The sequence below is a fragment of the Scylla paramamosain genome, chromosome 25 (genome assembly GCF_035594125.1).
Source record: "Scylla paramamosain isolate STU-SP2022 chromosome 25, ASM3559412v1, whole genome shotgun sequence".
Classification (NCBI taxonomy): domain Eukaryota; kingdom Metazoa; phylum Arthropoda; class Malacostraca; order Decapoda; family Portunidae; genus Scylla; species Scylla paramamosain.
The window spans coordinates 6,385,184-6,394,761 of NC_087175.1; the positions used below are offsets into that span (position 1 = coordinate 6,385,184).

Genomic DNA, 9,578 nt, shown 5'->3' on the forward strand with positions numbered 1-9,578 from the left:
GGAATTAGTCAAAGTCTGGTATCTCTTCCCGGCTTGCGTAGCAACAGGGGTGACAGGGCAGCGAAGCAAAGAAGACTTATCAGATTCGTCAACCTCATTGGCGCGGCGTAATTATCTGGGATTTGTTTGGGCTGGTTTAAGACCTTACCATTATAGAATTAATTTTATCATATTAAGGGCTCCCCATTCTCTGGGATTAGGTGAAAAATTCGCCTCTATAACCTGGCCAAGCAGGAGAAATTACGTTTATTCACGGGGTAAATTTGTTATAGAAGTGGTCAACACAGTGACGCTGAGAGGGGGGGGGGGGAAAGCAAGGACAAAAGGACACTGAGGAGAGGAGGGGAAGGGGAGGGGTTAGTCACATGGTACTGAGATTCTGGTCATCCCCGCACACTACATGGGCCCTAGCCTAGGAAAAAAAGTAAAAATATACATAATTAATTTCTCAGCACTACATGTGCATTGCTCCACAATATCTGCAAGCAGCGAAATCTTCCACTGCCTGATGATGAGGTGAAGGAAATAGCTCATCCTCATGCAGATGGAGAAGTGGAGCCAAATCCACCCAGACCTGCTGCCCGTAAAGGGCCCCATACACACTCAGGTGGCCGGAGAGTTTGCCTGAATAAAACAGGACTGTTCAAGCCAAACTGAGCGTGTATGAGGCGTTCAAGCGGCCTGCGCAGGCGGCCTCACGAACCTGTAGCTGACAGGTTGGCTCCGTCTGGCCAGCGTCCGTCCGGTTCAGGCCTTTTTGAGAGTGTATGGGCACATGAGGCGGTCTTGAGGCCACATTTCTCAGTACAGATCTCCTCAACCTAATGTCAACATGTGTGCCGCACTGACCACCAGCTGCACCACAGAAGAGCGTCAGTTTTGGGCAGAATTTATTGAAATGTACAAGGAAAATCCGTGCCTTTGGAAAATCAGGTTTAAAGAGTATTCAGATAAAGTAATAAAGAATGCAGCGTATGACTTGCTTGTTGCAAAATTAAAAGAGAAGGACGGTGGAGCTACCCGAGTTAGTCACCAAGAAAATCAACAACATAAGGAGCTCTTTCAGGAAAAAGTGCAAGAAAGTTTTGTCGTCCATGAAGTCAGGAAGTGTCCGCATATCAGTATATAATATATAAATTTCTCCGAGGCCTACTTTCATGAAGCTGTTTATACAGGCACTAAAAGTCTTTTAATCCTACATATCAGTTTATTTTCAAATCTTTTTCTTATAATTTGTGCTTATACCATAATATTAGATCTTATATGGGGTTTACTTGCAGAAAATAATATCATGTTTTACAGGTGCTGGTACTGATGATGTTTACACACCTAATTTATGGTACTACGATCTGCTCCTGTTCCTGAAAAAAATAAAAAAAAAAAAATTCCGAGGACATCTGTTTCAAGTATGGAAGAGGTTAGTGAAACTACAATTCTCAATTTTTACTCATCATAACACACATCAAGTGTACATCAGCTCCAGATCATAGAAGGTGTCGGTTTAGACGTGTCTATGAGTGGAGAGGGTGGGGAGCTTTATATTCTATTATCTTGCCATGATACTGCACCTGCAGTGTTGAAAATACTCTTGATATATGTCTTCCGTAGCTCTCTTATTCTAAGTTCTCTCCAAACCTGTCGGCAAGGTTTGAGGTTCGTTGTCAGCAGAATTTCCATCACCTACAGAATACGTGTCCCCTATAGTTCTCCGAAGAAAATTATGAAGAATACTGATAGCCATACCACAGAATGTATGTCTTCCAATTTAATGTTAATTGGTGAATGGTAAATGCGAAAACGTGATGAAAGAATGCCAAAAACGTTATCCACAACTCTCCTTGCTCGTGATAACCTATAGTTGAATACTCTTATGCCATGAGTAAGTTCTCTTTGAGAGTATGGCTTCAGGAAATCTTTGCGCGAGGCAAATGCCTCATCTCCCACGAACACAAATGGAAGAGCACTGTGCGAGTTTTTGGACACAGCAAGTGTAGGAATATGCAGATCGTCATTGCAAAATTTCTCATAAAAAACGGTTTCATGAATCACTCCTCCATCAGAGATTCGTCCATTTACTCCAATATCGCACATTACGAATTCATACTTGGCATTAACGACAGCCATCAAGACAAGACTGTGACTACCCTTATAGATATAAAAGTATGACCCACTGTTTGCTGGCGGTACAATGTGCACATGCTTCCCATCTACTGCTCCCAAGCAGTTTGGAAAGTCCCACATCTTGTCAAAATCCTGAGCAATTTGCTATATTCAATGTGCAATATGCAATAATATCTCCACTTCACGTAAGTGCTCCTGTATTCTCAGTATGATTATTGCCAATTATTTAAGTTTGTTTTAGTAACTGATTACTACTACTACTACTACTACTACTACTACTACTGGGGGCTATGACTTATATTAGCCTTAGCATTAATTACATTCATTCACCTAAAGAAAGCATATGAAAGGGTGGATAGAAAGGCATTTGAGAGGTTATTAAAAATATGTGTACAAGGAGCATTATTACATTGAATTAAGGCTTGCTACAAGGATGGCAGCGAATGCATGAAGGTGGAGGGGAAACTAGAGAGAGAGAGAGTTGTTATAGGAACAAGATTGAGCTAAAGATATATCATGTTTCTATGGCAGTTTAGTACATTAACAAATGGCTGTATGAGGGAGATGAAAGCTTAAGTAGGAAAAGTTGGTGCATGGTTGAAAGAGAATGGAGTGGAATAAGCTGTGGTAACATATCTAATTGCTGATGACAGTTTTACTACCAGTGAGTGAAAGAGAACTTCAGAATGATTGATTGATTGATATGTTTATTGTTGCATTAATAATGAAATACAACAAAGGAGGAGGATGGACCTTGCCACCCATCCCCTGGGCAAAGACTTAAATATAAAAATATAGTATACATTACAAGAATATAAGTAAATAAATAAATACAGATATTGCACACCTTATTGCATAAATATCCTATAGTCTGGGAGCAAAAGTAGGATATTCCTTGAGTATATCCCTGAGAGTGGCTGAGTCTAAGAAATGGTCAATGAGGGTATACAAGTCATGTTGACCTTGCAGCCCAAAATTTAGCAATGAGAGGACATTCCGTGACACAATGACACATAGTGTGTCCCCTTGGTGCAGTATATAGCACACAGCATACACCAGGAGAAGCACTGACTTCCCAAAAGTATTTATCGCCTAACCTGAGCCTCATTGCCACCCTATCATGTGATGCAGTGTGTCTCCCATAGGTGTAAGCACAGCTCTGGGAGACACATACATAGTGAAGACTACTGCCACTGCCCCTATGGCAACAAAGCTCCAACTGATCACTAATGCTACTATGTACAAAGTCCTTAATGCTACTCTTAACATAGCTCAGAATGTACTCAGCACCAGGGTCCACTGTCATCCTGAAGGGCACACTGAGCAAGGCGGTCTGCCTTTTCATTAAGTGGGATACCCACATGAGAGGGTATCCAGGTGAAATGGACCGTGGCACCAGCACCTTCTAGGGGGTGGATGAGATCAAGACATTTATTAACTAGATCATAGTGCATGGGGGAGGTAGATTGGAGAGCATACAGTGCAGCCTGACTGTCAACAAAGAAGTATACATCCTTCTGGAGAGGCGCCACAATATGGAGCACCTCCAGAACAGCATACAGTTCTGCCCTAGTGGAGGACATGTGTACAGGGAGCCATCTGGAAACCTCAGTGTCAGTGTAGTGATTGGCAGAAATGTAGTCGCGTATGAACAGCCCACATCCGGACCTGCTGCCATTGACTGATCCATCACAATAAACATGAATAGCCTGAACGTGGGGGTACTTGGACAATTTAGTCATGAACATGTCTTGCAGCACACGAGGGAGCCAGTCCCTCTTGGGCTGATGCAGTGAGTGAATATCAACACTGACACAGTGAGGGTTCCAAATGGGTTGGAGCAGTGACATAACAATGTTAATACAGGCCTTGGCTATACCTACACTTGTAAGAACTCCCAAGGTCTTCCTGAGGTATGGAGTTGTAGGAGTCCGAGGATCATGATACAGGTGGGTCAGTGATCCCTTCAGAGAGTCAGAGCCTGTGCATAGCATCCGACCAACAGTATGACAAGTAATTTCCTGTATCCTACACATAATACTTGGCAGGTGCAGTTCAGCTTTGAGGACCTCAATCTGTGTAGTCCTGGGGCATCCCAAAATTATTATCATGGCTTCATTCTGAACAAGCTCCAGGGAACGGAGCTGGGTGGCACTAAACTGTATTAAAATAGGAGCTGCATAGTCAATGAGGGACCATATGACAGATATATAGAACATCCTTAGGACTGGAATGCCAGCCCCCAGGTCCCTGTTTGCTAGCAGCTGAAGTGGTGCTAGCTGTGGCAGACAGAGGTCTCAAACATAGTGTACAGCTTGGAGTGACTTCCTGAAACTCAGCTGAACACCCAGGTACTTGTGTGTATGAACTCTAGGGATGGGAACATTATTTACAGTGGGCAGTCGAGGGACCTTCCCTTCGGCTTGAAATTTGGTTTTACATTCATCAATTACAAGTCCCATTTGAACACACAATGCTGCTAGTTGTCACAGAGCTGACTGGAGAATCCTGGGTGTAGGGCATTGGAGGAGTATGTCGTCAGCATAGATGAGGACCTGGGTGCCCTGTGGGAAGGAACAATGCACAATTTTGTCCATTAAAACGTTGAAAAGCATTGGACTAAGGTCTCCACCCTGTGGTGTTCCAAACTCAAAGACTTCCTCAGAGGAGACTGCACCTTGAAACCAAACTTGTGCTGTTCTATTGTACAAATAGCCCCTGATCCATCCTAATAATCTACCTTTGACACCTTTGAGAATGAGTTCCTCCATAATAACATCTTTGTTGGCCTTGTTGAAGGCACCCTTGAGATCAACAAAAGTTCTGCAGGTAGCATCCTTATTTATAAGGCCATGTACATTGCCAAAGAATATGTGGCCCACTTTATATATAAGCCTGTTCAATATTACCCATTCCATCATCTTACACAGACAGCTGGTGAGAGAAATGGGGCGAAAGGTAGCACCACCTTTGGGGATTGGGATGATAATGGCTGTTTTCCAGGAGTGGGGAAGCTGGCCTGCAGTGAGAGACATGTTAAATACATCTAAGACAGGATTGTCTACCTTTACCTCCAGGAGGGCATTGAGGATGTCATAGGTGATGCCATCCTTGCCAGGAGCTGTTGACTTGCCCAATTTAACTGCTGAGAGAAGTTCATCATGTGTGATAGGCACACAGGTGTCATCTGGCAGAGAAACACTGTGGTGAATCAACTCCATCCTTTGTGGTCTTTGCTGATTGAGCGCCTCCTGTTGTTCCACAGGAAGGCCAGAGAAGGATGAGGCTTCCTTCTACTGCATTACGAGCTCTCGTGCCCTGCTGGCAGGATCAGGGTCACATACCTGCTGCCTGGGCTTGCCCTGGACACTGTTGACGTGGTGCCACACCTCCTGGAGGGACTGGGTCGTGCGCATCCAGTCCAGGAAGGATACCCAGTACTTCCTTCTTTTCTGCTGCCTCAGATCTGTGAGGTGTTGAGCCATAGTAACCATAGCATCCCGTGACTCTGTGTCTGCTGGGTTAAGCTGCCAACGTCTCTGGTAGGCAGCAAGCATCTTTTGGCAGTTCAGGATCACAGGGTCAGTAGTGTAAGTCCAGCGGCGTGGAGTGTGAGTCCTTGCCAGAACCCTTGGAGTTGCGATGAATCCCTCAATGGTGTGTAGCAGACTGTCGTACAGTGCCTCTGCGTCAGCGGAGCCCTTCGCAGTAGAGTACCACGCCACCACATGGACAACGAGGCCTGCCATCCTGGATGGTGGCACTGTCAGGTGCTTCCTGGGCATTGCCGGGGAGGACTGCACCAGGAAGGTCGTCTCCAGTGCGAAGTGGTCACTTAGCAAAGACCTGACAAGAAGGGTTTCGGCAGTATATGTTGGCATATTGATAAGGGCTACATAGTCAAGTCTGCCTCCTTGCACATGTGTGGGTGCATATTCCCCAGAGAGCACTGCTGTATCTGTGGTGTCAAGGAAAGCCTTTCAGTGCACATCATTAGCATTGGTGGTGAGATGGCTTCCTAATTCCTTATGCCAGGCATCAAGGTCACCCATGATAACAGTCTGCTCCTCAAGGACATAATCAGGAAAATTTGCAACATCAAAGGCACTAGCATGAATGTACATGTTTGCAAAGTAAATAACTTCACCCAAGGTGTGCAAGCAAGCAGTAATAAATTCAATACCCTCGGTGATCCCCATTTCCCTGAATGTAATCAGAATCCCATATCTAATGTAAGTAGCCATTCCCCAACTACTGCTGTCACCACAACTGAAGATGTGGGAGGCATAATCCCGCAGCTCAGGCACCCGTGGCCCTACCTCCTGTAAGGCAATAATGTCAGGCTTATGGAGAAGGACATGAGAGTATAAGTCAGTGAAGCGAGCATGTAGACCATTGACATTCTGTGTTAAGGTGCAGAAAGTCTTACCATTCATTGTGATGATGTTGCACCTGGGTCTTTACATCGTCCACGTCCCATGTCAGGTGAGACATCTGCTCCTCCAGAGTCTGCAGGGCTGACATCACATATCCCTGGTCTGGCTCAGGGCTGGCAGTCGGGACTGGAGCAGCACCTCTTCCTGCGTGTGACCAACGTCCATTCACCAGTGGCATCCCCATCACAGTCTGCCTCAGGTGACTTGTCCTCTGAGACAGGGGAAGCAGGAACCATCCCCGAGGGGCCCCAGGGGTGTCACGTGGCTCCCGGGACTGGCTTGGTGGGGGCAGACTTCCTCAGAGAGGGTGCAGCAGCACCCGCACACTGCCCTGCAGTATTGTCCTCTGCCTGGGGTGGGTCACACACACTCTGCAGACACACGTCACTGTCTCCCTGGTCCTGCTTAGCATCACTGACTGGACACAGGGTAGGGGCCACAAGGGGTGTCCCACCAGGCACTGTTGCTGCTGCTTCTTAAAAGTGGCAAACTGATTACTGAGGGCAGAGACCGTTTTAGAGAGAATATCTACTTTAGCAGCTAATGCATTCACCACTGCCATGAGGTGCTGGGTGGAGTTAGTGGCAGGCAGGTCCTGAGTGCCCGCAAGCTGGGGCACTGTTGTGGAAGATGCAGAGGGCACTGTAGCAGTGTGCTGTGGCAGCAACAGGAACACAGCAGGTGCAGCGGAAGTGCCAGTGGTGGAGCAGGAGGGCTGGGACAGGAGAGGGGCAGCAGACAGGAATGAAGGCCTATTCATCCAAGTGTTGGTCTGAGGAGGTGGAGCCTGGCGGAACATGAATCTGGGCCGAGTCACCTCATCAGTGGCAGGCTCCCTGTGGGGCTGAGGCCTAACAGTGCAGAGGGTGGAGTGGGTATTGTGATCACCCCCACAGTTGCAGTAGTGAGGAGGGATTTTGGTGCCCTCCTTGATCTTGTCCAGGCACTGCACTGACTTGTGGGAACCAGCACAGTACTTACACCAAGGAGCAGACTGGCAATGCCACTCCTTGTGGCCCCAGTGACTGCAGTGGCGACATAGGTCTGGCTCTGGTGTGTACCGCTCCACACGCCAATGTCCAAGGCCTAGGAGATGCACTTCACTGGGCACCTTCCCAGTCACCACACCCAACAGTTGAAGCCCTGGCTTCTGCCCTACCATCCTCCTCTTGAGACCATGAAAGCCATCTGTCATCTCAATAAGGTTAACATTAATGTGGGTTGGCACACCATGTATGATGACCATGTGAGTACCCTTCTCACCAGGGCACTCCATGAAGCTTTCACTCACCAGGGTGGTATAAAAGGAGGATTCGGAGCTCTCCATGATGTAGGGCTAGTTCCTTCCCTCCTTGTAGAGTAGAATGGTTGCAGGTCTGGATGTTGTTTGAGCAAGGCTGCAAACCAGCTGAACAATTCAGTGGTGGTCTTTCCATAGCCATAGGCAGCATCTTTGTCTGGAGTCTGGGGCAGGAGCAGAGGTGCGTTTAAGTGAAGGCTGGTCAGTATTGGCAGTATTCTGTTGATTGCCCTGGATAGATGGAGTGGGACAAGGGTCCTCAACAATGTCCATGTCTTCCAGGAAAGCTAAGCTGTCTTCCACCACGAGAAGATCCTCGGCGGGCATGGTGCTTTATCCTGCTGGGACAAGCACATGCTGACCACTCTTTGTTAAGAGGCCTGGGCAGGTAAGCTGGGATAAGTAAGGTTATTGCAAGGAGAGAAGTGTAGGTGTGTTTTAATATGCTTTACAGAATGATTGTTTCAATTTTAGAAATGTGTGAGGTGGATAATAGTATAACAAATATCTTTTCTTTTTCAGTGTGGAGAAATGAAGTTCCTTCCTCCCAGCCACTGCACCTGGAAACACTTCAGATGGTCCTTTATATTTTAAGGATATCTAAAGTTTGTTTCTTTGCTTTCCTTTATTATTAATTGTAGTCACACCATCAGGTCTTCATTAGCTCTCAGGTGATCTGTTTTACTGATCACATCCATCATCGTAGGATCGAGAAAAGGCAGTTCTCTCTCTGACATTTATTGATGAGGTAGGCATGACGGTAAGAACTGCGAACAAGTTCTTGGTCTCAGTTTCTTACAAAATAACATTATACACTGATATTAAACACTTTCAACATATTACAGTATTCATTAACAATACATGCAATCAACTTAGCACTATGACAATCACTTTTTTACTACAAAATTGAAGTATTTACCTCAGTCAGCTATGATTAAAAGGACTCCTGTAAAATGCTACGTGGCATCATTGAAGCAAGGGAGGAGGGGGGAGAGCAAGTCTGAGCGATCTTGAAAACAGCTGAGTAATGATGCCATGTAGCATTTTACAGGAGTACTTTTAATCATTGCTGTAATGTTGTCATGTAATGCTTATCGGTGAATTACATGCTTTTTAATACCATTTCTCTTGTTATAAGATACTGTAATATTCCATAGCTTGCAAAAAAAAAAAAAAAAAAAAAGCAAAGATTAAACCGTTCATAATTTGAGCAAGTGGTAACTCTGAGGCTGCGACAGTGCAACCATCTGTCCGTCACCTCATAGCTACATGCAGAGCACACCCGCCAGTCCCATACATTTTCAACTCCTCTCATAGGTAAATAAAGCCTTAAAATGTATATGTGTATAAAACATTTTCTACTAGAATTACATTCTTTCACCTCTTTCAGTATTTGCAGAAACTTGTATTACACCCTGTATATATATATATATATATATATATATATATATATATATATATATATATATATATATATATATATATATATATATATATATATATATATATATATATATATATATATATATATATATATATATATATATATATATATATATATATATATATATATATATATTGTTGTTGCATGCAGCAATGTAGAAAGAAGAATGAAGAAAGAAGGATGAGAAGTAAGAATGAAGTAAGGAAAGAGAGAGAGAGAGAGAGAGAGATAAGAAAGACAAACTAGGGATGAGAATTTGATGTGTCTCTGACATGTA

At 44.8% G+C, this 9,578-nt stretch overlaps 1 long non-coding RNA gene across 1 annotated transcript; it reads left to right on the forward strand.

Annotated features, from left to right (window-relative positions):
- The first annotated feature begins 465 nt into the window (after positions 1 to 465).
- On the forward strand, positions 466 to 8,731 carry LOC135113173 (uncharacterized). Its single transcript, XR_010274736.1, has 3 exons — positions 466 to 1,417; positions 8,140 to 8,245; positions 8,380 to 8,731. It is a non-coding gene; the product is annotated as an uncharacterized LOC135113173 (long non-coding RNA).
- Positions 8,732 to 9,578: the final 847 nt, after the last annotated feature.